Here is a 17,132-nt window from a genome sequence, read left to right as displayed (position 1 = left end):
CTTCTTTCCCCTCATTTCACCAATCAACTCATTTTACAAACAGAAAAAAACAAGAGAGAGAAAAGAAAACTATTTCCCTCTTTGCCCCATAAAAACCATGCCGTTACTGAGCGTCCTTTTAAGGGACAAATGCTTCGTCATCTCTCTTTCCTGTTCCTTGTTTCTTTGTTTTTCATTTGATTTTGGATCGAGGAAGTTCATCTGATTGGCGGTCAGCTAATAGTCCTCTCGGAGATCCATGCATGTTGTGGTGCAGGGATGAATCTCTGCCATACATGGGGCTCCCTGTTCGTTGCAGCGCAGGAGCCCTCTTCCACGTTTTGCAAAGGAATCTATGCGCGGAGAACACTCGCAAAAGCTCCTTACCTGTCAGAGTTTCCACATCTGGAGAAATAAAAACAAATGTTAAAAGGAGATTGGCTCTCCCCCACCCTGCCACTTCTAGAGGACAGGCCTAGTGGGATCTGTTAACCTTGGGCTTCCCCCTTTTTAATTATTTCTTATTTATTTATTTACAGTGGACACTTGGGTTGCAAACGTGATCTGTGCAGGATGCACGTTCGCAACCCGCGGCGGCGCATCTGCGCACGCACAAGTTGCAATTCAGTGCTTCTGAGCATGCGCAAAGCACAATGTAGTACTTCTGCGCATGCGCAACCTCCGAAACCTGGAAGTAACCCATTCTGGTACTTCCGGGTTTCAGAGCGTCCGTAACCTGGAAAAAACCTCAACCTGGAGTATCTGTAACCCGAGGTATGACTGTATTGCATTTCTATCCCACCTTTTTTCTGCAAGGAGCTCGAGTTGCCGTACATGGTTCTCCCTCTCCTCATTGAATCCCCACAACAACCGTGTGAGGTAGCTCAGGCTGAGAGGCAGCAACCAGCCCAAGGCCGTTGTGACTTTGATAATGCGGTCCAGACTCCACGGTTCCCCATAGCAGCCGGATGGTTTGATGCCAGAGTCCTCCCCCCGCAAATAAACCTCTCCAAATAAACCACATGAGGTATCTTTCAAAAGGAACTAACAATATTGGGGTCTTAGAATCATAGATTTGTGGCGATGGAACGCCAGGGGTCATCTAGTCCAACCCCTGTTTAATCACAGTTTAAATAATCCCTGACAGATGGACCATCCAACTCTCCTCCAGTGAAGGAGAGTCTACCACCCTAAAAGCTACACGTCAGCTCCTCCCTTTCGTTTTTGAAGATAAGCCTGCATTTTCTCAGCAAACGAGCTTATTTGTCTTTTCCCTTTGCAATGGGTTCTCTGACATCCTTGTATGTAAATCTCCCTCTTTCCAAAACATCACAACCCACATATCTAGTGACTTTAGGCTTGTTCACACGTTAGTACAATACTGAATGCAGGTAGAGGCAACCCAGGACTAGAATCTTGCCAACCCAAAGACCATCATTCCAAGTCAGGGACTGTCTCCAAATACCATAGAAATACATGTATCCCAGCAGGCTTTTGATCTGGGGAGCAAGGGGCTGGGAGGCAACTTGCTGGTGGTTTATTAAAAGGAATATAATCCCCAGTTGGAAACTCGTCAGATTTGTTGGCGCTTTTGCCGGTGAGTGAGAAAATATCCATTCCTGCTCCCTTTACGATTTTTATCCTGCTGAAAGAGCTTCCTCAGTCCAAAAGAAAAGGGGGGAATATTTATTTATTTTTCTACAAAAAGAAATATATATATGTCTATATATATCTCCATCTTCCTATTTAAAATATAATTTCCCCCTCCCCCCCCCGCCTCCTCCTCTCACATGGTGCTTTCAAGGAGTCAGAAGGGCTCGCCAGCCCCTGATCACCCAAAGATTTACACAGTTGCTTAACTTGAAGTGGGAAACCCAGCTCTGTCAACCTTCGGGGCCCTTTGCAAAAAGCCCTTAGCAAGACTCGGCTCTGTTTAAGAACAAGTGTTTGAGGGTGCCGTCCCCTGGGAAGTTGTCATGGCCGTGCCCCACCGAAATGAGCAAAGGTTGCGCAAGGCGATGCGCTCTCGCGCAGCCCCCATTCATTTCATAAGGACACAGGTCAGACAGACTCGCAGCGGCTTCCACCCCCATCTCACGGTCCCCCAGTCATCACAAACTGCGCTTGCAACTTCCATCGCACCCTGTGGAGCGTTTCCTGGTGAAAACGGAAGGAGACCTTAATGCAAATTGGGGTGTTTCCTTTTCGTCCTATGCAGGGGGAAGAGTCGCCTCCCTTCCCCACTTCCACGTGACTTTTTAAGAGGCAATGGCAATGATGTGAAAAGGTCATCTTAGAATTATTGGCCCATAGTCCTAATTCCCTCCTGGTCCTGTGGGTAGCTGATTGTCTCCTCTTAATTCAACCAGTCTGCTGGGGACGCAGTTAGGCTATCCCATTTTCTGGACTTTTAGCTTGCCCTGTCTTCTGCTTGCAAGATTTTTCTCATCTTTTGCTTTAGACGCTTCTGAGCCGTGACCCTAAGCTGGTTTCAAACCAGTCTAACCGCCATGCCTTCCATGCAAAGAACTGTAGCTTGGGGAATTCTAGTTTGATGGTGTTGCTGAACTGTAACTCCCATTGGCTACAGCAGGCATGGCCAGGGCATTATTGGAAGTTGTGCATCAGCAACACGCAGAGGACGCCTGCCTTACAGTTCCCAAGATTCCTCAGTACTCACGGCATGGCAGTTAAGCTAGCTTGAAACTCGCGGTTGATACCTTCCCCTTGAACAGTCTTCGGTAACCTGGTGCCTTCCATATATTTTGGATTACAGCATGATGTAATTTTCATGATGAAAATTCTGGCTGGTCCAAGCCATCTAGAGGTCACCATGTTGCCGAAAGCTGCCTTAAGACGCGCATCTGAGAGTGACCAGCAGAATTCACCCATCTTCATATTATTATTTTTTAATGACGTTATTTCATTTTGTTTCGCAATTGCTGGCCAATAAAAATAAAGGTGGGAATGCTTTCAAACAGGGTTGAAAGGAAGCATTTCTCCTCCTCCTTCCCCCCCCCTCAACGAGGGAATGACACATGTGCCCACTGCTCAAAAAAATATATATATAAAAAAAAATTGAGAGGTGAAATAATCCTGGGAGTTTTAGAGGTGGGAGTCACTGACTCCAGGCAACATGCATGCAGGTGTGAGAGCAGCATGGCTCCATGTCTGTCTCTGGGCTCATGCACCCACAGCCAACCCTGGCATGCTGTGGAATGAGAGATCGACAAGGAAAGAAAGCAAGGTTAGGTTGCCGTGTGAATCTTGGCTAGATTCAGGGCCCAAATTGGTTCAAAGGACTCATCTCCCCATCTCACCTCTTAGCTTCCTCCTCCTCCTCCTCTTTTTCAAGAATATTTTTTCTCCACTCTATAGTTCCTTCCCCGCCTCCGTGTGTAAATACCAGCTGCTGTGCGTGACGGGTGCCCTTCCCTTCCTCCTCCTCTCTCTCTCCCCCCCACCCCCCGTTTTTTCGTGGAAAAAGTTGCGTTTGTTTTGTTCTGAATGCGCTTTAACTGGCTGACTTCGGAGGGTTTGAGTGTTTTTTATTCTGGGGAAGTTTCTTTCCAGATTTCTTTCCGAATTTGTTCGTGTGGCTCTATGACTACTTCGTCTTTTTTCTTTTCTTTTCCAAAAAACCGACAACAACAAACAGTCCTTTTCATTTTTAAGAAGAGATAATGATTTGATTTCGTCTTTTTTTTTTTTTTCAATGTCTGTCCGAATGTGCTTAGTTAAAGCCAGTGACTAAATGCTAAACCTTTCCAAATGCTCGACGGCTTTGCACGCTCTTGCCAACGGAAGTTGGTCTAATAAAAAGGTATCACCTTTTGCCTGCCTTGTGTCTCTCTGTGTGTCTTAAACAGTCCACCTCTCTCTCTCCCCCTCTCTCTCTCTCCTTGATCCGAGGTTTTAATTCTGTGCAGATCGGACTTGGGTTTTGCCAGGAAAGCTGATGGCCACTCAAGTTGGAGGTCATATGACTTTCAAGGGAAGTTGAGTACACATCTCAAAACACAACATGTAACAAGCAAAAGCATGCCTCTCAAAACATGTGACCGGCAAAGTTGAAGCCCTCATAGTGAATCCAGTTTAATACATGGCATATCAATGAGGAGTTTTGCCCACTGCTTCATGGTTAAGAGGGTTTTTTTTGTCCATCTAGCCCCCGTGTCATTGACCCTGACCCACAGCAAGTTTTCTGTGAGACTTGGGCGGGGAATGGTCTTTCTAGCACTTCCCCATGACGGCCAGAAAAAACACTTTTGGGGGGAATGGCGCCCCAAAAAGACGTATTTTGGCTCACTGTGCAACATTGTAGACTTGGAAAAACACTTTGGGGTGTGCGTTTTGAGCTCTTGACCCAAAATTGCACAAGAGCAAGGTGCCAAAATTGTAAGAGGAAACGGGATGTCCCAGTTTTTCCAGGGCAGTTGATGGGTATGCAAGAATAGGGTGGGTCCTGAAAACATACATTCCAGACGTTCAAAGGCCAGTGTACAATGAGCTGTATAGTCAAGAAGTCACACATGCCTCTGCAGGGAAGGAAAGTCCACAACTTAGGGGCTGCCAGAAATAATGCTCTCTTCAGGGACACCCTCCCTCCCTCTTGCACTTCTGGAGGAGGCAAAACTATCAAGAAGGCCCCCTGTGCCATTCTTAACACCTGGAAGGGAGAAGGAGGGAAGGAGGCAACCTTTCTGATATTTGGGGGTCAAGTCATCGAGGACTTGAAACACATAGAAGAGGCCAGGGAAGAACCGAGCATTCAAAGTTCAAGACATGGCCTCTCCCACTGAGAGCTCTTACATGCAAGAGCTCCTTGCCAGACAGGCCTGTCATAAGCCAGCGGGCCCTGGAAGCAGGTGACTAGTATGTCACAATGTAAGGGGTACCAAACTGCTCTGGAAGCCTTGAAGGTGCAAACACATAGGACACAGGCCATTTTCTCAGTCGCAGCCCCTTGCTCCGTGAAGAAGGGGGAATGAGGCTGCGAGGAGGAGACACAATTCTTCTCCATTCACAAATAAATCTTTGTGGTGGTAGCAAAATCCGTTTTCACATGGTGCCGTGATATAGCTAGAGCTTCCTCTCGTGCCAAATAATACTTCACAGGATAAAAAATATGCATAACAGCACTAATTTGTTTATTTAGAAATTCAGTTCGGTCTCCACACGCCGCTGACCCGGGCTCAGATTATGCCGATGCCTTTCTCCCCAAGCCTGGCTGAGAGCAATGCAAATTGGGCAGACCCTCACCTCTTCAAAAGAAGCTCATTTCTAGCAGAAAAGGGGTTTTGACAGCTGCCACCAGCCTCCTTCATGACACTGTCACCTAGGCAGCAGCAGTCTGTTTCCCAAACAAAGCTCAAACTGAGACATATTCTCCCCCCCCCCCTCAATCTTGCCGTCCTCCAAAGAGCCCAGGAAAGCATTCGTGGTCTGTCTTTCCCTTTTTTAATCCCCACACAACCCTGTGAGGTAACTTAGGCAGAGAGATCGCAAACTGGCCTATGGGCTATGTAGGGATCTGACCGCAGGTCCTCCCTGATTCTTCACCAGCACTCTAACTCCAACAGAGGGTCGTGGGATAAAGTGCCTTGCTCTATTGGGTCGAGGTGGGCCGTCTTTCAGTGCTTCTCCACGAAAGCCAAGCTATGCTTGGAGAAGCGTCCTGCCAGCCAGAGTGAACTGGAGGGGAAGAGAGAATGAGAACCAGGAAGGGGAAACGGAGGGCAAAGGTTTGGGAGTCCTACGTGCGGCCGACTCTGAACAATGGGGCAGATGTGCGGTCCTGGTTTTCCGATGCAGTGGAGAGAGTTATACAGTGGTACCTCGGATTAAGAACTTAATTTGTTCCGGAGGTCTGCTCTTAACCTGAAACTGTTCTTAACCTGAACCACCACTTTAGCTAACGGGGTCTCCTGCTGCTGCTGCCGCGCCGTCGGAGCACAATTTGTGTTCTCATCCTGGAGCAAAGTTCTTAACCTGAAGCACTATTTCTGGGTTAGCGGAGTCTGTAACCTGAAGCGTATGTAACCCGAGGTACCACTGTAATTTGAAAACGTGTCTGGCTCCACTGTTGGCCTTGGCTGGAAAGGAATGGCTGGGTCCATTCTCCTTTTGCATGGGTGCCTAAGAAGATCTGCTTTTGTCAAATATCTAGCCCTCATGTGCTCAAAAACGGGAGGGTGACACTTGCTTAAAATCTCAGAAGCCAGAAAATTAGTAGGAGGGCTCATGAAGCAGTTTCCCAGTGGGCTGCTGCGGTGGAGCTTCTGTGCCTTAAATACATCCTTCCTGCTCCCATGACGGCCACAAGTATAATCCATGTTATGCAAGACAGTGGAAAGGGCAGGATAAATTTATTCAGAAATCAGAGCAATTATGCAGATCGGCGTCAGAAGCCAGGCTTGGACACTTCTGCATCCTGGGATATCAATGATCTTGATAGGGAGAGTGGAAGCAGCCACCAAATTGAAGGAGATGAAGCATGTCTGCCCTCAGGACTTTCTGGGCCTGGTACACTGTATTTTGGTTGGGCCCCCTGCCCCTTGACCTAGTCGGACAGAAGCCTGCATAAGATTTGCATGGATGTGTTATCTGCATTTGCAGTGCAATTTGTTTAAGGCTTCCATACTCAGAAAATGGGACACGGGTGACGCTGTGGTCTAAACCACTGAGCCTAGGGCTTGCCGATCAGAAGGTCAGCGGTTTGAATCTTCATGACGGGGTGAGCTCCCATTGCTTGGTCCCTGCTCCTGCCAACCAAGCAGTTCAAAAGCACATCAAAGTGCAAGTAGATAAATAGGTACCTGTTATGTTCTCACCCTGGGCCAGCAGGGGGATACTGTAGATAGTTATGCAAATGAAGGATCGAAAGTGACGTTCAGTGGTTGGATAGTTTTAGAATGTTGTTACAGTAACGTGGTACTGGAGCTCTATATAAGCAGGCTGACTGAGCCCTTCAGTTCAGTTCTGTCCTGGCCTGTGAATAAACAAGAGCTGTTTGAAGAATCGCTGTGTCGTCTGATATGTTCACCCACAACTTAACAGTACCACTCTGGTGGGAAGGTAAACGGCATTTCCGTGCTCTGCTCTGGTTCTTCAGAAGCACCTTAGTCATGCTGGCCACATGACCCGGAAAAACTGTCTGCGGACAAACATCGGCTCCCTCGGCTAGTAAAGCGAGATGAGTGCCACAACCCCAGAGTCGTTCACGACTGGACTTAACTGTCAGGGGTCCTTTACCTTTACCTTTTACTCAGAAAACAGCTTCAAAATGCCCCAGGGAGTAAAAACTAAGGTTCTTGAGAAAAATTTAACACCGATTGAAAAAGAGAGGTTTCAGAGAGAGACGGGTTTAACATTGGTTAAGAAAGTAAAATACCTGGGGGTTAACATGACTGCTAAGAACTTAAATTTGTTTAAAGACAATTATGAGAAATGTTGGTCAGAAGTGAAAAAGGATCTCGAAATATGGTCAAATCTGAGGCTTTCCTTGTTTGGTCGAATTGCTGAATGTATTGCCAAGAATGTTATTTTTGTTTCAATCATTGCAAATTTTGGACAAAGTGGACTGTTTCAAGAAGTGGCAGAGAGATATTTCTAGATTCGTCTGGCAGGGCAAGAAACCCAGAATAAAATTTAAAATACTAACTGATGCAAAGGACAGAGGTGCATTTGCCCTGCCAGACCTTAAACTTTACTATGAATCAGCCGCATTTTGCTGGCTGAAAGAATGGCTGCTTCTTGAGAACACTGACATTTTGGATCTAGAAGGTTTTAATAATGTTTTGGGGTGGCATGCATATTTGTGGTATGACAAGGTTAAAGCACATAAAGCATTTAAAAACCATATTGTTAGAAGAGCATTGTTTAACATCTGGATAAGGTATAAAGACTTACTTGAAAGTAAAACCCCAAGGTGGTTGTCACCGATGGAAGCGAAGGCTCTGAAAAAGCTCAATATGGAGGCCAAATGGCCAAAATATTGGGAGATTTTGGAACAGGAGGGTGACAAATTGAAATTGCAGAGTTTTGAGAAACTAAAAGATAAAGTGCGAGACTGGCTTCACTATTATCAAATAAGGGAGGCTTACAATTTGGATAAAAAAATTGGCTTCCAGGTGGAAAAATCAAAATTGGAAACAGAACTGTTAGATCCCAAAACTAAGAATCTATCAAGAATGTATAACTTGCTGTTGAAATGGAATACTCAGGATGAAATGGTGAAATCTGCTATGATAAAATGGGCACAAGATGTTGGACATAACATTATGTTTGCTGACTGGGAACAGTTATGGACCACAGGTATGAAATTTACGGCATGTAATGCCTTAAGAGAGAATATTATGAAAATGATATACAGGTGGTACATGACTGTGGGAATATGGTCATTTGTCCATAAGAGCATGGGCAAAAGTTTATCATTGCAAGGTGATTTCATAGCAGAAAGCATTGCTTGGAGCATGATCAACGCGTGGAGAGCTCATGCTGCCCGATGATTGGCCCACGTAAGCATAGCCTGATCAAATACGTGGTCTGGTGTGATGGCATGAGACCGATGTATTGTATTGTCTTTTATCTGCTGACTGAGGCAAAGCTCTCTCCTTGAATTTGTATCTTTTCGTGGACACACAATAAAGGTTGGGGCTGCAGCAGCTTCAGAGAGAGCTGCGGCCAGATTTCTGCAACCCATCTTGGTGTGAGACTGATTATTTACAGATGGCGAGCAGGTTCTCGTCACATGACACCAGTCAAGCTTGCAAAAATATACCATCTGCCCGATAACAAGTGTTGGAAATGTAAAGAGACTGAAGGTACATTCTTTCACCTTTGGTGGACATGCCCAAGGATTAAGGCTTTCTGGGAGATGATCTATAATGAACTGAAAAAAGTATTTAAATATACCTTTCCGAAGAAACCAGAGGCCTTTCTCCTGGGCATGGTCGGCCAATTGGTGTTAAAGAAGGATAGAACTTTCTTTATGTACGCTACAACAGCAGCAAGAATACTTATCGCAAAGTATTGGAAGACACAAGATCTACCCACCTTGGAAGAATGGCAGATGAAAGCGATAGACTATATGGAACTGGCGGAAATGACTGGCAGAATCCGAGACCAGGGAGAAGAGTTTGTGGAAGAAGATTGGAAGAAATTTAAAGACTATTTGCAGAAACATTGTAAAATTAATGAATGTTAAAATGATGTTGGATTGAAATGAAACGGCTTTAGCAACAAGGCTAAAAAGAGTATATAAAAAATGGATTGATAATCAGATGAAAATATGAAGCTATAATATGTTAAGATATAGAATTAAGATAAAAACAAAGAGGGAAAGGATTTGCTGAATCAACCATGTGAACTGGAATACAAAAAAGGGAGGTGTGAGGAGGTCAGGAAACAAGTAAACAAAATATAAGATATGAAAAGATTGATTTTTTTTCCCTTTTTTTCTTTTTTTCCCTTTTCTCTAATTGTTTTTTTATTTTTCAGGTATTGTGTATTTTTTTTCCTCTTCGTATTTTTGTATTTGTATTTTTTCCCTTTTTATTCTGTAATTACTTTCTTTTTTCTGTTTGTAAAACCCCAATAAATATCTTTTTTTAAAAAAAAAATGCCCCAGGGAGTCCTCCATTGTATGAATCCAGATGAAAAAACCTAGAGTGATGCACGCATCAAGTAAGACCCCAAGATGGCTTCAGAATTAACCAGAAAATTAATTTTTCAATGCCTGGTGTTCTGGGACCATTTTAAAGTTTTCTGTTGGGCTCTATGTTCTTCTCTAGGACTCGTCAATCACAGCCCTGATTCCTCTCATTGGCTAAAAGCACTGAAAGGCGGGAGCAGGCTCATCTCTCGCAAAGCTATAGCCATGATGGTGACGGCAATTTCTGCTTCATAACTTTTGTTCTATGAGGACTAGAGACTTGCTTTCTTTTCTTGCCTGGGACAGGAGTACCCTCTGCATCCCACCTCTCCCCTCAGCAACCCTGGGAGGAAAATCTGCAGAAAGACACGGCTTCCCCTCTCTCTGCTGCTCAAAAAAAATATTTCCTTGCCATCATTCTCAGATCCCAACAGCAACAGCTGCTCTTTGGCTGAGGGCTGGCTAGTTTCAGTCACCCAACAGATACCCAGCCACTTGCCTGCCTGCCCCCCTCCTTCCCTCCTTCTCCCTTTTAATATCTTCCTCGGCCCTGTTCCTTTTCAACTCACCAGACTGAAAACAAATGGCTGGCTTTTCAATAACTCCACCGAGGCGCAAAGCTGTAGTGGCAGGAATATCATTCAATTATTAAAAGCCTCTTCCGTTCCTCATAAGTCTCCCTGCTTCAAAACCTCTCGGATGTTAACATTCTGACGCCTTCAATAGTTTTATCACCTTCATTTCTTGATATATATTTTTAATAGTTTCTGTTCATGAGCAGTTCTTAAAAAGATACAATAAAAAGCAACAATGACTGATCTGCTCCTCCAAGGACCCGACCGTGCACACCTCCCCAGAGGAATATTTTTCTTGCCCTCTTTTCATTTTCATTCTCGTGTTTTATTGTTGAAGTAATGTCACTTTTCTTTCCTCTAACAACCCACTTCCTCGCTTCAGACCCAGAGCCTCCCGTCGTCTCTGACCATTGGCCATATTTGCCGTGACTGATGGGCAGTGGAGCCCAGTGATGGCTGGAGAGGACCACAGGTTCCTCAACTCTGTCTTAAGGGAAATTTGTAATATTTTCCCCATCTAGGTAAGGCCTCCGAGCGCAATCTCAGAGGAGGCAGAGGCTGCTGCTCAGCGCTGGGGATTGCTTAGGCCTGCCCAGCTGTTATCGCACAGCGGGCTTACCGAGCATTCGAAATGGGATTGTTCTAACGAGATTTCCCTTTAACGATCCAGGATTATCCACCCTACCCGATTAGCACGCAATCCGATTAGATAATGGCATTTCTGCTGGCTGGTTTGCCAAGCCACTCAGCGACTGCCAAGAGACTGGGGTGCTCCTCTTCTGAACCTCTGCCCTCTGTTCTCTGGGGCACAGCAGCCCCCTAATATTGTACAGGCCCATCACATCTCCATTGGCTTTGGGAGGAGACAGAGAGAAAAAGTGAGATTTTATACACGGAACGAATGTCTCTGCAAAGAGAAAGGGGAGACCTTAGCGTTTTGCAAACCACTACAGTGGTACCTCGAGTTACATACGCTTCAGGTTACAGACGTTTCAGGTTACAGACTCCGCTAACCCAGAAATAATACCTCAGGTTAAGAACTTTGCTTCAGGATGAGAACAGAAATCGTGCTCCGGCGGCAGCAGTAGGAGGCCCCATTAGCTAAAGTGGTGCTTCAGGTTAAGAACAGTTTCAGGTTAAGAACGGACCTCCGGAACGAATTAAGTACTTAACACGAGGTACCACTGTATTTTGCTTTGCCTGCTTTTGTGAGATGCAATCTCTCTTCACCTCCTTCCTCCCTATTTCCCTTCTACCTAGTAGAGGCGCAGGCCGAAATTGGTGTCAAACCAAGAAGTGTTTGCAATGTAGATGTTCCCCTTGTGAGGGCCACAGGTTCCCCTCTTCTGCTTCACAAACCCAGGGATTAACGCTTCCATTTTCTGCCTTTTAGGCCTTGAGCCTTCCTGCAACAAATAGCCATTCAGGGTGTGGCGCTTTCCCCCAGTATGGGGACACAGCAGGTTGAAGGGCTTCACCTGTTGGTTGTCTGCCTGCCACACACAAGATTATAAAGGCACAGAGACCCTGCTGGGGTGGAGGTGGGAAACGTGGCAACTCTTCCCATGACCCAACGCCTGAAGCACAATACCCCAACCCCAGGACCTAAGCACAGGTCCTGCAGGGGGGAGCGACGTGCTTCTCACTGTCAGGGAGAAGAGGAATTTGGGGCCCTCGAAGAACAGAAGAAAACAAACCCTTGCTAAAAGAAAGCAAATGGAAAAAAAAGGTCAGCCCAGCGCTCTTCTGAATGGCTGCCGCGTTTCAATAGATCAGGGGTGGCCAACTCCCAAGAGACTGTGATTTACTCACAGAACTAAAAACTGGCAGTGATCTACCCCCTTTTGGGGGGTTCAGGTCAAAATTGTTGAGTTTTTTCAGGGAGGAGGTAAAATGTTGAGCCTTTTTTAGGGGAGCCACAGTTGTTCAGCTTCTTTGGGGGGAGCCAATGATCTACCAGTGATCTACCGCAGACGTCCAGTGATCTACCGGTAGATCACGATCTACCTGTTGGACATGCCTGCAATAGATTCTGGCTGTCTTCCTTCCCGCATCTTAAACCCCCAAGATGCAAACAAACGCAAATAATAATAAAGAGAGAGAGAGGCAGGTGCAGCAGCTGGCGGACGAATGCTCCCTCCCTGGCCAGCGCTCCAGACAGTTATACAAGCTGTCCAACGGTCAGCCCGGCCCCAAAAATCCTGAGCCGCCGACTCTCATTCTGACTGCTCCTTCCGTACACGATATCACATGCACACAGCGCTCTGTCTGTTCCCATCTATCCTGACCTACTGCCCTCTGGCTTTAATAAACGTACTTTAAAAATATTCTCTCGCTTCTTCTCCCCCCCCCCCTTCTCTCCCCTCCCTCCCTCCTTGCCGTCTTGATTTTATTTTTAGGCTGCCTGGGAGCATAGTTTCTTAATGTAGTGGTTTTTGCAGTCAATAATGTCCTGCTGCCCTCTGGTGGCCGGCAGTGAATTAGAGCTGCAAATCAAAACACAAACAGCAGCAGAAGAAAACCCCCTCAAACTGTTTTTCTGACTTGATCCAAGGTCTGTGGTACACATACAAACACACACATCACCCTCTGGCAGTGGCGTAGCGTGGGTTGTCAGCACCCGGGGCAAGGCAAGTAATTTGCGCCCCCTAACCCGTGGATTTGCGCCCCCTAACCCGTGGATTTGCCCTAACCCCAGATGTTGCGCCCGGTGCGGCCGGCCCCCCCTGCACCCCCCACGCTACGCCACTGCCCTCTGGGGGCATGAAGAGCTGTTGTGGCTGCCTTCTTCATAACAGAGATTTTATTTAAACTTCCTGTTAGCGCTTTAACTTGGGAAAGGCTGAATAATATAGGAGCTGCTTTAAAGATAGCAACCTTCCAGTAATGGGCAGAAGACAAAGGTTCCCAACTTTGAAATCGGCTTCCGTTTCTGTGTCTGGGACAGCATGGTTCTCTTCCCCAGCTCACATGTGCAGCTAAAAGCAGGGTTTAATGCTAACTGCCATGGTCTTTTTTGTGGGCAAGGTTACTGCTTTTAGACATAACAGCAAGGCAGGGCTTTTTCTGGGCAGTTGACCACCCTAGTGTCCAGGAGATAATGAGGGTGATAAGTTTTTGAAAAACTGGTACAAGATGGGATAGAGAATGAATCCAAACCCTTGGCACCTCATGAGCAAACAGGTTGCTTCAGTGAGAAGCAGCAAAGCATGGATCAGACTGGTTTTCCATTTGCCCCATTGCTTTACCTGGGAAAACTTGATCTTTACTGCTGAATCGGAGCAAACATCAATCTCTGGAAAACCCGGTTGATGTTTGCTCCGATTCAGCAGTAAAGAGCGAGTTTTCCCTGCGGAAAGTGGCAGGACTTTCCAGAAAGCATCAATGTAGAATCACAGAATTGGAAGGGACCCTGAGGATCAATATGCAGCTGTCCCATACAGGAATCGAACCTGCAACCTTAGCGTTATCAGCACCATGCCCTAACCAACTGAGCTATCCAGTGTCAATAACAACAGGGGCCTAGTTTCCAAATTCAGGACTGCAGGGACCCCACTGCTGAGTCCTGGAGCCTCGTCTCAACCCTGGTACCCCAACCCCCCCCCCCAGCATGGAATCAGCAGGCAGTCGTGTCAAGATAGACCGAGACCTGGGAGAAGAAAGGATTGAAGAAGATTGGAAGAAATTTAAGATTTATTTACAAAAATATTGTAATTTGGTTGAATGTTAAGAAGGATGCTTGATCATAAAATAATTGGCCACCACTAAATTAGATTGGAATCTGATGACAAGTGAGATTAAGGAAAACATAAACCTTTTGGAGAATTGTTAGACTATATTTAAATGAGCGGAAATAAGATTGTAAATAAGATGATAAATTGCTTGGAAAAAATTTTAACGATGTAAGTGGGAGCAGGAGACGTGAGGAAGTCCAAAGAAGTTATGAGATTTTGTTATGATATAACTAATGTTGTTTATTATTTGTGCATTTCTTTTATAAAAAAAAAAACCTTAATAAATATTTATAAAAAAAAAAAAAGATAGACCAGCCTGCTGTGCTTGCCTTGCACTCCCAAGAAAGATGGCAATTTTTCACAGTGTTTTGACAGTGCCAAGGGTAATCTAAAAGAGGGTCTTACTGAGAGCATCCTGCTTTGTTAGCCTCCCACCCATTCACCCCAATAAAACCTGGAACCTGTGGTACCCACGGCAACCTCCATCAGGGATAGAGCGGTCCATACGTGGTTTCCAAATCCGCCCCAAGCCTTGACTTTTCAGCCAGCCCCATAGCTCTCCCCTTAACAGCAACGCGATCTGCAGATGTGCCCAGATGTGAGTCGTTGTCTCCATGTCGTCATGACCAGCTTCACCTGCCGATTTTGGGAGGTTAGAAAACATTCGGGAGCAAACCAAGGCAGCTGTTTTTTGTTTGTTTGTTTGTTTCCTGGCAAGCCGGCAACCTTAGTTAACCTCTCTTCTTAGACACAAAACGAGGGAGCGCAAGGCAATCTGTTCTCTCCTCCGCAGGGAGCAGAAGGAGCCTGGGTGGGGCTGTGTCATCTCTTTGCTGCAGGGGGAGGCTAGATGAGTAATAGGCCTCCCGGTGCAGATTTGAGCTCCCGAGCAAAGGCACACCTACCCCCTTCCCTTGGGGGGAGGATGAGGCAGAGGCACAAGGGAGGATTCGAACACGATTCCTCTCGTCAACACTGACTGCATGTTTCCTTCCCCTGGGCAGCTGGGCTAAGTTACGCCCTAGAGGCGACCTCCCATTCTAAATCATCTTGCCAATGGCTGTTGGATTGTTGCTACACACTACAAAATATTTATCGCCTAATATTTTCTTCTTCTTCTTTCACATTAAGCAAGAAGTAAGAATGATCAGCCTCAGCTCTCCATATGGAAAACAAGAAAGATAATCAAGGATGGAGTTTTGTAAAGAGCTTATAAAGCACATGAACGGTGTCTCCCCAGTGCATGATCCTGTACCCAGGATTCCAGCAGTGGAAGGATGGTTATGTATGTCCCCTCTTAAATCTTTATATGGAGTAAGGAAAATAAAATAAACATGAAATCCCATCAACTTCTATTGCAGGTATGGGGAACCTTTGACCCTCCAGGTGTTTGATGGACTACAGTTCCCATCATCCCTGGCCATTGGTCCAACCTTGCTGGGACTGATGGGAGCTGTAGTCCACCAACACCTGCAGGGCCAAAGGTTCCCCACATCTGTTACACTGGATGTCAGAAATGGAAATGTTTCCTTTGAGATGTAGACAGTTTCCTTGCCAGCTGGGCCTGCTCTAGGGCACATTCATTGTGGTCTGGATTAGTGCCACAGTGGGCCTGACTCAGCCCACTAGACACATTTTCTAAGAAGGAAGTTTCAGCAGGTACAACGGGCACCCATTTCCAAGTATTTCAGCTGTGGGGTGATCACATTTCATCCCTAGTCGCTTTTATGGGCGGGGGGAGCAACCAAATACAGTGGTACCTCGGGTTACAGACGCTTCAGGTTACAGACTCTGCTAACCCAGAAATAGTACGTCGGTTTAAGAACTTTGCTTCAGGATGAGAACAGAAATTGTGCTCCAGCGGCACGGCGGCAGCAGGAGGCCCCATTAGCTAAAGTGGTGCTTCAGGTTAAGAACAGTTTCAGGTTAAGAACGGACCTCCGGAACGAATTAAGTTATTAACCTGAGGTACCACTGTAATAATCTTTTGAAGGCTGGAGGCTACGTGAGGACAGGTAAATAACCCAAGGGGCAAGCCCTCCTCCATAGGGTGGGTTTTTATTACAAACTCAACGTCCTTGTTCATGAGGTCTAGAAACTGGATTTATTTGAAGGTAATTAATAAAAACCAAGATCTCCAGGAATCCATGTTCTTTCAGGCTACATTCCACAAAAATAGTGTGGATATCCACCCAATATCTCCTAGTTAAATATTCCAAATGCCAGGACTCCTGCAGTTTCCTGTGTGGGTGGGGAAAATGCTAAGAGACAGATGGCTCTCCCCACCCTATAACATTTGGCAGTGCGCAGATTACTTGATGTCCATCCAGAGTTGACCTAGCATTTGTCTCTGACTACTCCTTACTGACGGCCTTTCAGCCATTTCCCCTTTCGCCTCCCCTCCCAAAACCAACGCAAGGCTTCCTGGACCAGTTGCGCTGCTCCTCTGTCCTCAGAGAGCGGACAAGAAATGCAAACTCTTCTCCTGGGAACGATGAGAGAACGATGCTGCACCTGGAAGCAGCCAGACATTGGCCAAAGCGTGCCACTAAGGGGCAGCATTCGGCCGTGCCATAACACTGGAGCCATTCGAGACCTGGTCTCTCTGTGTGCATCCCTGCTCTGGGGAACCCTCGGGAAGAACCCCAAATAAGAAGATCAGAAGGCGAGGCCCTGAAAGAGAACTTGCTCACCACAACTGCCCAACGGAGCCCCTGGAGCCACAAGAGACAACGTTTGGGGTGCACCTTCTCAGTCCCTCTTCCCAGAGGATTCTGGGAATTGTAGCACAGTAAGAGAAATAGGAGGGACACGGGTGGCGCTGTGGGTTAAACCACAGAGCCTAGGACTTGCCAATCAGAAGGTCGGCGGTTCGAATCCCCGCGACGGGGTGAGCTCCCGTTGCTCGGTCCCAGCTCCTGCCCACCTAGCAGTTCGAAAGCACGTCAAAGTGCAAGTAGATAAATAGGTACCACTCCAGCGGGAAGGTAAACGGCATTTCCGTGCGCTGCTCTGGTTTGCCAGAAGCGGCTTAGTCAGGCTGGCCACATGACCCGGAAGCTGTACGCCGGCTCCCTCGGCCAGTAAAGCGAGATGAGCACCGCAACCCCAGAGTCGGCCACGACTGGACCTAATGGTCAGGGGTCCCTTTACCTTTAAGAGAAATAGAAGGCCTCCTAACAACTCTCA

This window comes from Podarcis erhardii (genome assembly GCF_964252035.2).
Source record: "Podarcis erhardii genome assembly, chromosome: 13".
Classification (NCBI taxonomy): Eukaryota; Metazoa; Chordata; class Lepidosauria; order Squamata; family Lacertidae; genus Podarcis; species Podarcis erhardii.
This window is presented reverse-complemented; position numbering follows the sequence as displayed.